Genomic DNA, 17,358 nt, shown 5'->3' with positions numbered 1-17,358 from the left:
GGAGACCCCTGCAATCGACCTGCCGCTCTCCCTTGTTGCTCAGCCTATGCGACCACCCCAAAGGTGGATGGGCGCATATCCACGTACCTCGGCTATCTTAGACCTGAAGGCCCTACGATAGTGAGGGGACACGACCACCGGCTCCCTACACAGACACGGAGGGAGTCAGGGTCACCTGGATCCAGAAAACAGAAAATCATAAATGCATAAACAGAACTTATCTTGCAGACGACTGTGGACAGGGAACTGGGAACTGGGACAGCATGCACACACACTCCAGGAAGAAGTATCAGCCGCACACTACTGCCTTATGGGGAGGAATTTAAAGGGAGGTAATCAGTCTGACTGCATGACAGCTGAGATAGACTAACGAGGTGAGAAACAGAAACCAAAACAAAGAAACTCAAGGAGGAGGATCTGGACGGCTCCTGTCAGAGCTTCTCAGCTGTCTGGTTGTGACAGTACCCCTCCCTCTAGGAGTGGACTCCGGACACTCAGGGCCCACCTTCTCAGGATGGGACCTATGGAAAGCCCTGATGAGACGAGAGGCCTTAATGTCCGTCACTGGGACCCACATCCTCTCCTCAGGACCATAACCCTCCCAATGAACGAGGTACTGGAGGGAACCGCGGACAAGACGAGAATCCACAATCCTAGAGACCTGAAATTCAAGATTTCCATCAACAATAATCGGAGGAGGAGGCAAAGGCGAGGGTACAATAGGTTGAACATAAGGTTTCAATAAGGACTTATGGAAAACATTATGGATCTTCCAAGTCTGAGGAAGATCAAGACGGTAGGCAACAGGATTGATGACAGACAGGATCTTGTAAGGCCCAATAAACCTAGGACCCAACTTCCAGGAGGGAACCTTCAATTTGATATTGTTGGTAGACAGCCACACCAAATCACCAACATTCAAGTCCGGACCAGTCACACGTCTCCTATCCGCCACACGCTTATATCTCTCACTCATGTTCTTTAGATTATCCTGAATCTTTTGCCAAATAGATGACAAAGACGAGGAGAATCTGTCCTCATCAGGCAAACCAGAAGAGCCCTCTCCAGAGAAAGTCCCAAACTGCGGATGAAACCCATATGCACCAAAAAATGGTGACTTATCAGAGGACTCCTGACGACGGTTATTTAAAGCAAACTCAGCAAGGGACAAAAAAGAACACCAATCCTCCTGATTCTCCGCCACAAAACAGCGCAGATATGTCTCCAGATTCTGATTGACACGCTCTGTCTGGCCATTCGACTGCGGATGGAAAGCAGAAGAGAATGACAAGCGAACCCCCAAGCGAGAACAGAAGGCCTTCCAGAATCTGGAAACAAACTGCGTGCCCCTATCAGAGACTATGTCTGAAGGAATCCCATGCAATTTGACAATGTGGTTAACAAATGCCTGCGCCAGCGTCTTAGCATTGGGCAAACCAGGAAAAGGGATAAAATGCACCATTTTGCTAAAACGGTCCACCACCACCAGAATCACAGACTTCCCCGAGGAACGAGGCAAGTCCGTTATGAAGTCCATGGACAGATGTGTCCAAGGACGGGAAGGAATGGGCAAAGGAAGGAGAGGACCTGATGGCCGTGAATGAGGGACCTTGGCACGAGCGCAAGTCTCGCAAGCTGCCACAAAACCCTCAACCGACTTACGAAGCGCAGGCCACCAGAATCTCCGGGCAATGAGATCCAGTGTGGCTCTTGTCCCCGGGTGCCCAGCAAGGACCGTATCGTGGTGTTCTTTAAAAATCTTGTGTCTCAAAGCGAGAGGCACAAACAACCTCCCAGGAGGACAAAGATCAGGAGCTTCTGACTGGGCTGCCTGCACCTCTGCCTCCAATTCAGGAAAAAGAGCAGAGACCACCACACCTTCAGCCAAAATGGGACCCGGGTCTTCAAAATTCCCACCACCCGGGAAACAACGTGATAGGGCATCTGCCTTCACATTCTTAACCCCAGGGCGGAACGTAACAACAAAATTAAACCTTGAAAAGAACAAAGACCATCTGGCCTGTCTCGGGTTCAGACGCTTGGCTGACTCCAAGTAGGCCAGATTTTTATGGTCAGTAAACACGGTAATAGGGTGTCTGGCTCCCTCTAGCCAATGGCGCCATTCCTCAAAAGCCAACTTGATGGCCAACAATTCCCTATCTCCCACATCATAATTTCTCTCTGCGGAGGAGAGCTTCTTTGAGAAAAAGGCACACGGTTGCCATTTGGCAGGAGAGGAACCCTGAGACAAGACCGCACCCACCCCTACCTCAGAAGCATCAACCTCAACTATGAAGGGTAACGAAACATCAGGTTGTACTAGGATGGGAGCGGAAGCAAAACTCTCCTTGATATTAGAAAAGGCCTTACGCGCCTCTACCGACCAGGAAGAAAAATCTACCCCCTTTCTGGTCATATCAGTGAGTGGTTTAACAACAGAGGAATAATTCAAAATAAATTTCCTGTAATAATTAGCAAAGCCCAAAAAACGCATCAGCGCCTTCTGATTCTCAGGAAGCTCCCACTCAAGCACAGCGCGAACCTTCTCGGGGTCCATGCGAAAACCAGAAGCGGAGACAAGAAACCCCAAAAATTGGATCTCTGGAACCGCAAACACACATTTTTCCAGTTTCGCGTATAATTTATTCTCCCGCAGCATGAGTAAGACCTGACATAAGTGTTCCTTATGAGTCTTGAAATCAGGAGAAAAAATCAAAATGTCATCCAAATACACTAATACAAATTTTCCCATTAAATGATAAAAAATGCTGTTGACGAAATGCTGAAAAACGGCTGGGGCATTCATCAAACCAAAAGGCATAACTAAATTCTCAAAATGGCCCTCAGGGGTATTGAAAGCAGTCTTCCATTCGTCTCCTTCTCTGACCCTAACCAGGTTGTATGCCCCTCTTAGGTCTAATTTGGAAAAGACTTTCGCCCCAACAACCTGGTTAAACAAGTCCGGGATCAGAGGAAGCGGATAAGGATCACGAATAGTGATACTGTTCAGCTCCCTGAAATCCAGACAAGGTCTTAAAGAACCATCTTTTTTCTTAACAAAGAAAAAACCAGCGGCAACAGGTGACTTCGAGGGTCGTATGTGTCCTTTTCTCAGACTCTCAGAGATATAAGCACGCATGGCGACCCTCTCAGGTTGGGAAAGATTGTATAAACGAGATTTAGGCAGCTTGGCGCCTGGGATGAGATCAATAGGGCAATCATACTCCCTGTGCGGAGGTAAACCCTGAACTCCACTCTCAGAGAAGACATCCAAAAATTCAGAGAGGAAAGGTGGTACAGTTTTAGTAGAAACCTCAGAAATAGATGTTATGAGGCAATTGTCTCTGCAAAAGTTACTCCAACCATTTATTTGCCTCGCTTGCCAATCAATGGTGGGGTTATGTTTAGTGAGCCAGGGTAGCCCCAACACTAGAGGAGTAGGCAAACCGCTAAGGACGAAACATGACACATCCTCAACATGAGCATCATTCACAATTAAACGGATATTGTGAACTATGCCCTTTAATGATTTCTGAGAAAGTGGAGCTGAATCAATAGCAAAAACAGGAATATCTCTTCCCAAAGTGCATACCTGGAAACCATGAGTTATTGCAAATTGATTATCAATGAGGTTGACAGCTGCTCCACTATCCACAAAAATCTCACAAAAAATGCTCTTGCTCTCTAGCGCCACCCTAGCAGGCAGGACAAAACGGGAACTACAAGCAAAAGGAAAACCTTCAATTTCCGCCTCAACCCTGCCAATAGTAACCGACGGAACATTCTTAAAAGATTTCTTCCTTTTTGTCTCTTTATTACTCCCAGAAAACTGCCTGAATCTCCTAGAGGGACAAACATTTGCCAGATGATTTATACCTCCACAACAAAAGCAAACCCTCCCCTGCGGGCTGAATCTTCTATTGTCCGAGGCAATCAACCCCAGCTGCATGGGCTCCTGCTCAGAAGGGGCTGACAACGACTGAGACCCCTGTGCACAGAATGAGACCGCTGCACTGTCCCGGGACTGAGTATGACAGGAAGGAGAGATCTCTCCTCTCTCTCTAAGACGCCTGTCAATACGAACAGCCTGAGACATAGCAGAATTCAAGGAGGTAGGTCTTTCATGAAAGGCAAATGCATCTCTCAATCCCTCTGAAAGACCATAGCAAAATTGACTTCGGAGTGCAGCATCATTCCAACCCGTATCTGCTGCCCATCTCCGAAATTCTGAGCAGTAAATCTCTGCGGATTGTTTACCCTGGCATAACAGACGAAGTTTAGACTCAGCCAGAGCAATACGATCCGGATCATCATATATCTGACCCAGGGCTAAAAATAATTCATCCACTGAACGGAGGAGCCGTGCCCCCTCCGGCAGCGAAAAGGCCCAGGACTGAGCGTTACCCCTGAGCAGCGATATAATGATACCCACTCTTCGTTCTTCATCACCAGAAGAATGGGGAAGAAGGCGAAAATGGAGTTTGCAAGCCTCTCTAAAACGTACAAAATTCTCACTACCCCCGGAAAACGTATCCGGGAGCGAAATCTTAGGCTCATCACAAACTCCATGAACGCAAGCTGAACCGGTCACTTGAAACTGAGAAAAAGTCTTACGGAGATCAGCTACCTCCAAAGCAAGACCCTGAAAGCGTTCAGCCAAAAGTGTAACCGGATCCATGCTTGAGACGGTTTTGGCGGCTGATAATGTCACGGATGGTGTACAGGAAACAAGATAAAACAATACAAACAATGACTCACTGGACCCACAACTAAGGAACAAAAGGGAGACCCCTGCAATCGACCTGCCGCTCTCCCTTGTTGCTCAGCCTATGCGACCACCCCAAAGGTGGATGGGCGCATATCCACGTACCTCGGCTATCTTAGACCTGAAGGCCCTACGATAGTGAGGGGACACGACCACCGGCTCCCTACACAGACACGGAGGGAGTCAGGGTCACCTGGATCCAGAAAACAGAAAATCATAAATGCATAAACAGAACTTATCTTGCAGACGACTGTGGACAGGGAACTGGGAACTGGGACAGCATGCACACACACTCCAGGAAGAAGTATCAGCCGCACACTACTGCCTTATGGGGAGGAATTTAAAGGGAGGTAATCAGTCTGACTGCATGACAGCTGAGATAGACTAACGAGGTGAGAAACAGAAACCAAAACAAAGAAACTCAAGGAGGAGGATCTGGACGGCTCCTGTCAGAGCTTCTCAGCTGTCTGGTTGTGACAATAGTTGCTCGATTACTCCCTACTACCTTTCTTGTGAATGGGCACAACATTTGCCAATTTCCAATCTTCCGGGACGACTCCTGTTACTAATGATTGGTTAAATAAATCTGTTAACGGTTTTGCCAGCTCACCACTAAGCTCTTTTAATAATTTTGGGTGTATCTCATCAGGCCCCTGTGACTTATTTGTCTTCACCTTAGACAGCAAACTTAGAACATCTTCCTCTGTAAAGATACATGCATCAAACGATTTATTAGTCATTCTTTCTAGTGGAGGTCCTTCTCCTTTTTCTTTTGTAAAAACTGAACAGAAGTATTCATTAAGGCAGTCGGCTAGCCCTTTATTCTCTTCTACATACCTTCCGTCCTTTGTTTTTAATTTAGTTATTCCTTGTTTTAATTTCCTTTTTTCATTTATATATCTGAAGAATGTCTTATCCCCTTTTTTCATAGACTGAGCTAGTTTTTCTTCTGCCTGCGCTTTAGAAGTTCTTATAACTTGCTTGGCCTCTCTCTGCCTAATCTTGTAGATTTCCTTATCTTCATTGCTCTGGTTTTTTTTATAATTACAAAATGCTAGCTTTTTATTTTTAATGATTTAACTTGAGTCCAGACCTTGAGATGAAGTTCAATGGCAGCTTTACTTGAATAAACGTTTCTCCAAAACGGTTTACAGGCTTTGTCTTGGTTCCGGCAGGCTTTAGCATGAAGCTGGCAAACAAACTCCACCCTGCTATATCTGTTTCTCTCTGACTCTGCTGTACTGACAGGCTTGCTGTATAACTCAGCTTCTTCTGTATGCTGCACTTCACTTTGCAGTCTGACTTTAGGTTATGCCAGGGAACTTTCCTCCTGGCTCCTGAGGCTTAAAGCTTTGGCCTCCATGGCTAGCATAGCTTAGGGTGCTCTGGCTGGCTGTCACAACCAGACAGTTGAGAAGCTCTGACAGGAGCCTTTCAGATCCTCCTCCTTGAATTTCTTTGTTTTGGTTGAGTTCCTCATCTCGTTAGTCTATCTCAGCTGTCATGCAGTAGGACTGATTGCTGCCCTTTAAGTTCCTCCCCAGAATGCAGTAGTGTGCGGCTTATACAACTTCCTGGAGTGTGTGTGCATGCTGTTCCTAGTTCTCAGTCCACAGTCCCCAGTCGTCTGCAAGATAAGTGCTGTTTATGTATTTATGATTTTCTGTTTTCTGGATCCAGGTGACCCTGACTCCCTCCGTGTCTGTGTAGGGAGCCGGTGGTCGTATCCCCTCACTATTGTAGGGTCTTCAGGTGTAAGATAGTCGAGGTACGTGGATATGCGCCCATCCACCTTTGGGGTGGTCGCATAGGCTGAGCAATAAGGGAGATCGGCAGGTCTCATGCAGGGGTCTCCCTTTTGTTCCTTAGTTGTGGATCCAGTGAGTCATTGTTTATATTGTATTGTCTTGTTTCCTGTACACCATCCGTGACACTGGCGTAGGCACGTCCAGCAGAGACATGCCCCGGCACACCCTTCCCCTAGCAAGGGGTAAGCTAGACTAACTAGAACTTCTGCCCCTCCCTTCCTTCAGGAAGTATGTCTAGCCCACTCCCCTACAGAGGGGGGTTAGAATGGAATGGAAAGTTCCACCCTATGTAAGTATAGCTCTGCCGTGTTTGCTGCCACCTGCTGGTGAACCAGGCACATTACATGTTATAAACAGTTACATAACATTAGGAATGCACAGTGTGGAGGACCTGGAATAAATGCATAAGATGACATGAGGTTAGACCAATAAAGACAGTAGCCAGGTGCAGAAGTGGTAACACCACTCTGGGGTGTTACAAATGTAGGACACAGACCCGACACCCAATGGTCTCCATAGCCATGAGAAATGGAGCAGAATAGTGCACGCCCTGAATTTCTATGCAAGGACCCTCGGAAGGAGGTATGGATGGCACCACGATGGGTCCGTGTGCAGCCTGCGTCCACACATATGTACATTATATTTGTGTGAATAAGACCTAAAACAATAGATGTATATAGAAGCTCTTTTACCTACCTGAACCATTCTATATATAAGCATAGGCAACAAGGAGAGGGGTAAGCGGAGGACATTAAACAGGGAGATGGATGTGAAGGCTCTCTCTGCATTCAGCACATTTTTGTTATCAACCACAACGTAAACAGCAAAACTGGCCATCGACACCTGCAAAAATAAGAAACAGTATCATAGTAGTTTAAGCAGATTTCTCAAAACAGTGTAAAATGAAGACTGTCTTTGTTGCGCACAGCAACAAATCAAAGATCAGCTTTCATTTCTTAAACTGCCCTGGTAAAATAAAAGCTGTACTGTGATTGGTTGCTATGGGAGACAAGCCTGTAACTTCAAAGAGGCCTATGTGGGAAATGGCACAGTTGTCTATAGCAACCTGTCGGGTAACATTTTATTTGTCATAAAAGAAAAGACTATGGGCCTCATTTAGAACTGTCTAATAGGAAAACTGTTGCTCATAGCTACCAATCAGAGCTCACCTTAGATTCTTTTTTTCAGAACACTAAGATATGAAAGGTGAGCTCTGATTGGTTGCCATGGGCAACTAAGACAGTTTTCCTATTAGACAGTTCTGATAAATGGGGCCCTATGTGACTATAACATGAAATATGTGACAGGGTATTAACTGATTCTTACCAAAAACGGGGTACAGGAGAATATGAACATGGAGACGGAGAATAGATAGGCGAAGCGTAACATGTCCTTCAGCTCCTTCTCACGAATTTCCTGCACCCGTTTCTCAAATGAAGGCTCCCAGGCGTACAACTTCAAGACCTAGAACAAAACACATGACGTAGAGTAAATATGGCGGCAAACATTCATAAAGCAGCTAAATACATCACAAGCCGAGTAATAACAACCCTCACCTTTATGCCGTTCAGGATTTCACTCATTATTTTCAGCCGTTTATCTTTGTTTTTCATGTTTTTCATCTGCAGAACACAAGAGTAGATTGGACTTTATGTGTATGTGCCATAGAGGCAGCCATAGAACCGAATAGTGGTCCCCTCCTCCATGCAAGAACAGGCGCAGGCCTCGCCCTCCTTCTAGGTCATTATCGCCTACTTTTAGATGTGTGTCCCGCCCCTTAACCCCTTAAGGACCGCCGGCGTATATGTACGGCGGAAGTCCAGTCTTTAAACATGGCGCCCGCTTGCGGGGTTTCTGCTAATTTAAATAGCAGAGACCCGTGGCACACGTATGCGATCAGCCATAAGGCTGATCACATACATTTTACCCTCCAGATGCCGTGGTCAAATGTGACCACCGCATCTGATCAGTCCGGAAGCGGAAGTCGCGTGTTTCCGCTCTGGTAACAGAGTTCCCCGGCCTCAAGCAGGCTTCGGTGTCTATTTCAGGAATATACCAATATAGGCCACTAGGTGGCAGCATTGTATTGTTATATTGCAAATGAAATGTTCAATGATGGCTATTTAGCCATCAATGAACACAATGGGCAATCTAATGATTGCCAGTTATTGTCAACCAAGGTGACTTAAAAAGGGTAAGAAAAAAAAAAAGTAAAAAAATGTTTTTACAAATATAAAAAATAAATAAAAAAACATAAAAGTTCAAATCACCCCCCTTTCCTTAAAATAAAAATACTTAACCAATAAAAAAAATAAACATGGGCATCGCCGTGTGCGAAAATGCCCATACAATTAAAATATAACAATATTAATGGCATACGGCAAATGGCGTAATGGGAAAAAAAATAAAAACAGCCAATTTGCCATTTTCTGTCACTTCAACTACCCAATAATTTTTTTTGAAAAAGTGATCAAAAAGTCGCACACACTTCATAATGGTATCACTGAAAAGAACAGATCGTCCTGCAAAAAAAAGAGCCCTCACACAGCCCTGTACTCATTACTATAAAAAAGTTATAGGGGTCAGAATATGGTTATAAAAAATAGGTTTTTTTTCCCCTCAAAGGTTTTAATTAAGTATTAAAATGCAAAAATATTATACAAGTGTGGTATCGTTGGAAGTGTACTGACCTGGAGAATGAAGATAACAGGTCAATTTTACCACATAGTGTACAGTGTAATAAAAAATAAATAAAAACCTTTATCAGAATTGCGTTTTTTTCCCAATTCTACCGCATTTGGAATTTTTTTTACGCTTCCCACTACATGGTATTCAACCGTAAATGGCTCCATTAGAAAGTACAACTTGTCCCGCAAAAAATAAACCCTCATAAGGCTATGTGAACGGAAAAATAAAAAAGTTAAGACTATGAGAAGGCTGGGAGCTAAAAACGAAAACGCAAAAATGAAAATCGCCCGGTCCTGAAAGGGTTAAGGCATAGATCGTATCCTTAAACTTATTGTTCTTGGACAAAAAACTATAGTGCCACCATAACAGTACCAGTCATGTTTCCCCATAAAGGTGAAGGCCACAGTACCCCACAAAGTGCTTCTATAACAGTAGCAGCCACAGTTCCCCATAACACTGACAGCCATGGTGCTCCTATACCACCGAGTCACTGTTAAAGGATTTCTCCAGGATAAAAAAAAACATGGCTTACTAAGAGCACCACACCTGTCCATAGGTTGTGTCTGGTACTGCGGCTGAGCTCCACTGAAGTGAGTGGTGCAATAACCCCACAAAATACAGGTGTGGCGCTGACTTTGGAAGAAAGCAGCTGTGCTTTTCCTATGCTAGACAACTCCTTTATCAGCGACAGCCACATAGTCCAAATAACAGAGACAGCCAGTATGCCCATATAATAATGACAACAGAGTGCCCACAACTAGTTGCAGCCACAGCCATGGTGCCCCTGCAGTGTCCTGCTCCCGAGTTGCGGTACATTACAAAGTGTAAAAGAATGTATTTTTGTGTATTATATGTATTTACTGTATTTTGTATGCACAAGGTATGTCCTCATTCGTATGCCTCGCAAAAAAGATAGAACATGTCCTATTCTTTTCTGTCTTGCAGACAAGAATGGGCATGGTTACAATGGATGCACAAATAAAACAAACGCAACACAGGAGTCATCCGCATTTTTTGCGGATACGCAGTTGTGTGAATGCACCCTTAGGCTAAATAGTGAGAGGAGCACATGTTGCTGACTCATGAGCCAGCCTGGACCCAAATCCATCCACAGCTGGGCCAGAGACAACAACTACAAAAGCAGGCCAGATATAACAAAGAGGTGTAGATAAAGCCCAGTAGAGATAACCTGTCTAAGAACTGTATAGCGTCCATATTCAGGAGCGCGATGCCTGAGCATACCAAATAACAGTTTGGTCCACTGTCAGAAATACCCACATCCCAAGGTGGATTCTGTGGACATGTCCTGCAACCTGTTCAAAAAAGGAGCAACGTTTTTGTCTGCCATTAGTCCTATAGTTGCATCGCATTACCTAATGAATAAAAAAGTTCCAGCTCACCATACATATTCGGTCCACGGAGCACCCCCATGAAAACCGCAATATGTGAACAGCCTCCTAGTTCCAAATCTAAGAGAAGACCAATTAATACCCTAATCCTTGTAGGTGCTCTAATTGTAAATGACTGGATTTTTAATTCATGTGTTTGTAGATCTTGAAACACAGATGGCCCGTGCATCTCCTCTAAAAAAATATATATATATATTTTCTATCATAGTAAGATAGTAGTAACATAGTATATAAGGCCAAAAAAAGATATTTGTCCATCCAGTTCGGCCTGTTATCCTGCAAGTTGATCCAAAGGAAGGCAAAAAAAACTAAAAACTAAAGCGGAAACAAATATAGGCAGTTTTACATACTTGTGAGAGACTATTGATATAGGTACATCAATTCCCTTTTCTGGTTAAGTCCTAACGAGAAACGGGTACCTAGTCTGAATATCCAGAAAGCTTCACGTAATAATATTTTTTTTCTTTAGATTACCACCCCTAAAAGGAAGTGTCACTTTCTTAATCGCATATACCCGAAAACTATCCACATTTCTGTTGTGTTTGTTAATAAAGTGATTTGCTGCACTAGATATTCCTGTAGCTTGAGGATTGGCTATATAATTTAGGTGTTCGCGTATCCTAATTTTGAGCGGCCTGCCAGTGCTGCCTACATACATTAAGTCACAACTTATGCATCTTATGACATATACAAGCTCCATAGCATTGCAATAATTTTTTATTTTAAAACTTTCTGTATGTGAAACATTGTCAAATGTCGTCGTGCATTGAGCAACATTGCAAGTTTTACATGGGTGTCCCCCGCATTTTGTAAACCCCTGATACTTCAACCAGGTATTCTTGGTTTGTTTTATTTTAGTAAACAATGAGGGGGACACCATGTTGGCTAGTGTACGCGATCGACGTGAGGCAATCCTGCAACCCTCCTTAAGGGTGTCATATAAAATGCCATCCTTAAAAAGGATTGGAAGGCACCTGTAAACTACTTGTTTTATAAGAGGAAATTGTCGACTATAGGTGAGTACAAGTGTTGGTTTATTAGTTTTGACAGTACTGCTGATCAGCTCCTGTTTATGGGATTTGAAAAGGAGTTCATTTCGATTTTTATTTGTGGCTATGTTTATAGCTCGCCTTAGCATCCAATTGGCTATTTTTTTATCTATTCCATATGCGATTGGTCTCCCTTTCAAACCCTCCCTCCGTATAAATGATTTCATCTGGAATACCCCTTAAAGGGACACTGACAGGCCCAAAAAGCATATTTAGGTATATATATGACAGTACAGGTCTTATAAAGTGTATTAGAATTATCTAAGTATCCCCCCTGTCCACCTTATAAATACAGTAAAATGAAGTTTTATAACCTGCTTGAATCGTCTTCAATCTGCCCAAGGGGCGGTGTTTCATCTCAACTTGCGCCCAGCCAGCCTCGCCCCAACTGCCGTTTGAAGCACCGCCCAGCTCATCAATATTCACTTCGCTGGGCGGCTACTCTGAAGCGCTGCTCTGAACTGTGCCCGGCGCATGCGCATAAAGCAGAGGCTGCATCGGCCTCTGAGATGCAGACTGTGCGCAGGCGCGATGCGATCCCGGCCAGTGAGGGTGCCAGGCGCATGCGCTGAAGATGGCCGGGGACACTAGTAGCCGCCCAGCGAAGTGAATATTGATGAGCTGGGCGGCGCTTCAAATGGCAGTTGTTGCGAGGCTGGCTGGGCGCAAGTTGAGATGAAACACCGCCCCTTGGGCAGATTGAACACGATTCAAGCAGGTTATAAAACTTCATTTTACTGTATTTATAAGGTGGACAGGGGGGATACTTAGATGATTCTAATACACTTTATAAGACCTGTACTGTAATATATATACCTAAATATGCTTTTTGGGCCTGTCAGTGTCCCTTTAAATTCAGATCCAAAAAAGCTAATACTATGCCTATCCATATCATGTGTGAAACGCAGATTATACACATTTGTGTTGGCGAATTCAACAAAGTCTGGTATGGCAGACACATCGCCACTCCATATGAGTAGCAAATCGTCGATGTATCTGCCATACCAGGCGATGTCGCCACCAAACGAATTGTAGTCTGAGAAAATAAAGCGTTCTTCCCAATAACCCATGGTTAAATTTGCCAGAGATGGGGAAAACTTGGCCCCCATCGAAACTCCTCAAATCTGCAAATAAAATTCATTGTTGAAACCAAAATAGTTGTGTGTAAGTAAAAAGCCAGTTACGTCAAGGATGTAGTCTATAAAGTTTGTGGGGTGGCTACTATATCTATCCAAGTGGATAGCTTGAAGAGCTATATCATGAGGTATAGACGGATACAAGGAAATGACATCCATTGTAAGCCACGTATAATGTTTTTCCCCACACTCTGTTTGAAACTGCTTTGAGGACGTCAGTTGTGTCTTTAAGATAACCTGGCAATCTTTTTACAAGTGGTTGAAGTATGCAATCTAGCGACTCACCAATTTTTTCTAGGAGCGACCCTATACCTGAAACTATTGGCCTTGATGGGGGAGGATTCATCTTTTTATGTATTTTTGGAAGTGCGTGCATAACGGGAGTAATCAGTTCCTCCACGTCCAGGAAACTGAACTGTTTTTCATCAAAAACACCATTGCTTTTACCTCTATCTAAGAGAGCATTATATTCCCTTCGATATTTATCCAGAGGATTTTCATGTAGTTTCCTGTACGTGGAGGCATCAGACAACATGACCATCATCTGTTCAAAATAGCTTTCTTTATCCATAACTACGACTGAACCTCCTTTGTCAGCCGACCTTATAATAAGGTCTGGATGTTCTCTAAGTTGTTTTAAAGCTATTGTTTGAGCTGATGTAAGATTATAACCATGCCGTGTACCTTTTGCCCGTCTGTGTATTTCAGTTAGCGCTTTCTCAAGTGCCTCCTGAAATAAAAACATACTGTCGGTGCGGCACCTACCAGGATTAGGGTATTAATTGGTCTTCGCTTAGATTTGGAACTAGGAGGCTGTTCACATATTGCGGTTTTCATGGGGGTGCTCTATTTTGATTGAATTCAAGATACGCCCTTGTATTTTTATATCATGTTTTTAATTTTACTTGTCTGCAGAGTAGCTTTGTGTATATGTGCAAGCTAGTCAGCAGAAATTGGTATCAAATATATGCACTGAATTTGAAATGTTAAATATTATGTTGGTGGTGGCAAGTAGATTTTGAAGTGTGCAACCTGAGGCTGATTGTTCCTCTGTCCACAAACACCCGTTTCTCCCTCCCCCTACCCTTTCTTCTCCCTCTCCTCTTCCATTGGTGGACATAGACTATTTCTCCCTAGGTGTTGCACACGTCAGAAGGTTATGATTAAGAACATTGCGTTTGAAACATGTTAACCTGTGGTGGAGGGTGGTGAAGTCTTATCTATGTACTTTTAACCGGAATTGAAATAAAAACGACGCTGATTTTTTCGGATGCTGGAGACTCCAGAATTGTTCTAAAGTGTACACCCCATGCCTGGACATCAAAGTCAGCTAGAGAAGCACAGAGAAAGGAAGACTACTTGTCACGACAGAAGGTAGGGATAAGTGCAGTCCCTAGCTTAGATACGAGCAGGGGCCTAAAGAAGAAAAGAGGAGTACCGTAACAGAGTCAAGCAAGCAAAGTCAAAGTCAGGAGGTCACACAGGTACACAGGGAGCAACACAATAACGAGGTCAAAACACAATCTGAAGTCAGAAGCCAAGAGGTCACGTCAATTCCAGGGAGGTCACAGGGTCAAGGTCAAAAAGCAAATCCGAGGTCCAAACACACGAAAGACACAATATGAAAATGCTGGTGAGGGTAGCAAGACCAATCACAGGCAACCTGCATGTTACCTGTTTAAATAGGTCCAGAGGATGGATCATGTGACGTGGCCAGCGTCACATTAGCTATGTTCCCTGAATCCCCTCCTGCTCGTTGTCTAGGGAATGGAGGACGCCCACCGCTCTGAGGAAGCGAGCGCGACTGGGTCCTCCCCGCCCACTTGTTGTTAAGGAGACGAGAACGCCGGCCGCGTCCTCGCTCTTCCTGACAAGCTGGATGCAAGAGGCGCTGCAGAGAGGGAGCGTGTCGCCGGCTCCCCGTTACACTACTTTAAAGGGGTTATACAAGACTAAACTTTTATTTTTTTAACAGACATCTTCAGAGTGGCTGGCCCTGTGGCGGGGTTTATACTTACCTGGTGCCTGCCACTGGATTCCGGCTGCATTGCTCCACTGCCACATCCGCAGGTTCCAGGTCTCTGGGAATCAATATGCTGTAGATGGTCGGTGACCTGTGCGGCAAGTGACCCAATGATGTATCACATGGGTGACAGGTCTTTGCTGCGGCTAGTGATTGGCTGCAGCAGCCACATGGCGCCCATCAACAGGATGTTGATTCCCAGAGATCCGGAACTTTATGAGGTGGCAGTGGAGCAATGCAGCCAGAATCCAATGGTAGGGACCAGGTAACTATGAACCCCACCGTGGGCCCAGCCAATCTGAAGAGGCCTGTTAAAAAAAAAAAAATATGTACTCTTGGATAACCCTTTTAAAGAGACACTGTGTCACGCCCTGCCCTGTGAGTGATCTGAGAAGAGCTGTCAGACTTGCTGCACGTGAATCTATCTGACAGATTGCTTTGTTGTGGCTTTGGGCAGGATCCCACCCCTCACAGGTTATGCTCATTAGTTAGTTAGTGATGCTATTTATACCTGCCTCTCACTATAGCCCTTGTGGTTTATAGTTTCTCCTGGAGATCTCTGCTGGTGTTTGTTGGATCTCCTGCTCCCAGTTCGTCTTCAGTTAAGTTCTCCTTCCTTCCCTTCTGTTGTTTGTACTGGATAGGCCTTAGGTAGACGCCGGTTCCTTCATCTTGTGCAAGGAACCGGTTGTCTTTTCAACTGCTCCCTAGCTGAGGGCTTGTTTCAGTTGCAGCAGGGCTTAAGTTGGTGTGCATGAACACTTCTACCATCGATATTTGCTCATGTTGGTAGCAATCAGGGAAAGGCTCAGGGATAGTCAGGATGTGACCTTTCCCTGCTCCCTAGCTGTGGGGCCTAGCCTGCTGTTTTGTTTAATTTTGTTGTGTTTGGTTTGCTTCCCTTCCCTCACCTACTGTGACACACAGATTTTCTCGCTCATTTCATTGGGGGACACAGAAGACCATGGGTATAGCTGTTGCCACTAGGAGGCCACACTAAGCAAAAAAGTGTTAGCTCGTTCTCTCAGCTATACCCCTCCTGCAGACACTGAGCTAATCAGTTTTAGTTTAGTGTCCGTAGGAGGCAGACATGTTTTTCTTCAGGTCTGCCAAAGATTTTTTCTTTTTTCTTTTTCTGATCAGACTACAGGTGGCCTCCAACCACCTGTTTTCCCCACACTTGAGGGGGGAGACCAGTGGGTCCTCAAGCCCGCTGCTCGTTCCCCACCTCTGGAAGACAAGGAGGAACACAGTGAATCTCAAATCCGCTGTTACCCTCCAGCTACAATGTCACCTTATCTGCTACTTCCAAAAGTCCCCCTGTTACCAGTGTAGCCGCCCTTCCCTGAGGGGCAGCAACTGAGGAAGGTGACACTGCTGGAATCTGGGTGGGCAGAAACAGTCTAGGTAAGTATTACCTACCTTTCCCCCGCCACCATTCCCTCCCCCAGGGGTTAACATTCCTCCCCTCCTCCCTGTACTGGGTTTTAGGGGTTAACCTTCTGCTGGGTCCCCTTCTCCTGCGTTCTCTAAAGTGAACACAGTAAAGGTATTTTTTTCCTCAAACCCTTGGCCTCTCACTGGCCCTCGGTCCAGCTCCATTCCCCAGTCCCCTCTCTTTCCTCCGGGCCCAGCGGTACTCCAGCACTCACAGGCCTCCTCGGGCGGCCGCTGCTTTCTCTAACTGGGTGTCGGTACGTCCGTTCCTGGCCTCCTCTGTTCGGGGGGCAAGATCCCCCTGACACTCCCGCTCCCTCCATGCGCTGCTTTTCCAGCCGGAAGTTCTTCCAGTTGGCCCCACCTATACGCGAGGCCCCGGCTCTCTCCCAGAGTGTTTGGAAGCGGGGACTGTACTCTCAGAGCGAGAAACTTCACGCCCATATCTTTGGCCCACCAAGCTCCGCCCCCAACCTACTTAACCCCTTCCTTGTCTCAGTGCTTCTGTGGCTGGGGGAAAAATAATTACCTATTACTATTAAAATGGTTGATGGGATTGGGGCTGCATGTAATTCCCACAGCTATTATTATTATTATTAACCCTTAGAGCTCCGCTCCTATTTTGGGCTAAGTTTCCATCGCCTTATAGCAGTGTGTGACCAGCTTGCTATCTTAGTGCTTGTAGTGCCCCACATTCAGACTTACACTGTGTCCTCTCTACAGCTACAGCAGAGCCAGTGGCACAATGTATAGGTGGCATGCTACCGCTAGCTACTTACGACTAGGATACTGTACATCCTGTAGCATTACCCCCTTCGATAGGTGGAGTAATTGCACTTCCACTGGATACTGTACAGCCTGTAGCATTAACCCCTTCCATAGGTGGAGTACTTGTACTACGACTGGATACTGTATAGCCTGTAGCATTACCCCCTTCAATAGGTGGAGTACTTGCACTACCACTGGATACTGTACAGCCTGTAGAATTACCCTCCTTTCTTAGGCAGAGTATTTGCACTACCACTGGATCCTATTCATTCTGT

General features: G+C 45.2%; 1 pseudogene; it reads right to left on the bottom strand.

The window, feature by feature from the left end:
* LOC121003107 overlaps positions 1 to 17,358 on the bottom strand; it is a 363,872-nt pseudogene that overhangs the window by 74,016 nt on the left and 272,498 nt on the right.

The sequence above is a fragment of the Bufo bufo genome, chromosome 6 (genome assembly GCF_905171765.1).
Source record: "Bufo bufo chromosome 6, aBufBuf1.1, whole genome shotgun sequence".
NCBI classification, from domain to species: Eukaryota; Metazoa; Chordata; class Amphibia; order Anura; family Bufonidae; genus Bufo; species Bufo bufo.
Note: the sequence above shows the minus strand (reverse complement) of the source record. Positions and strands in the feature narration are given on the sequence as shown.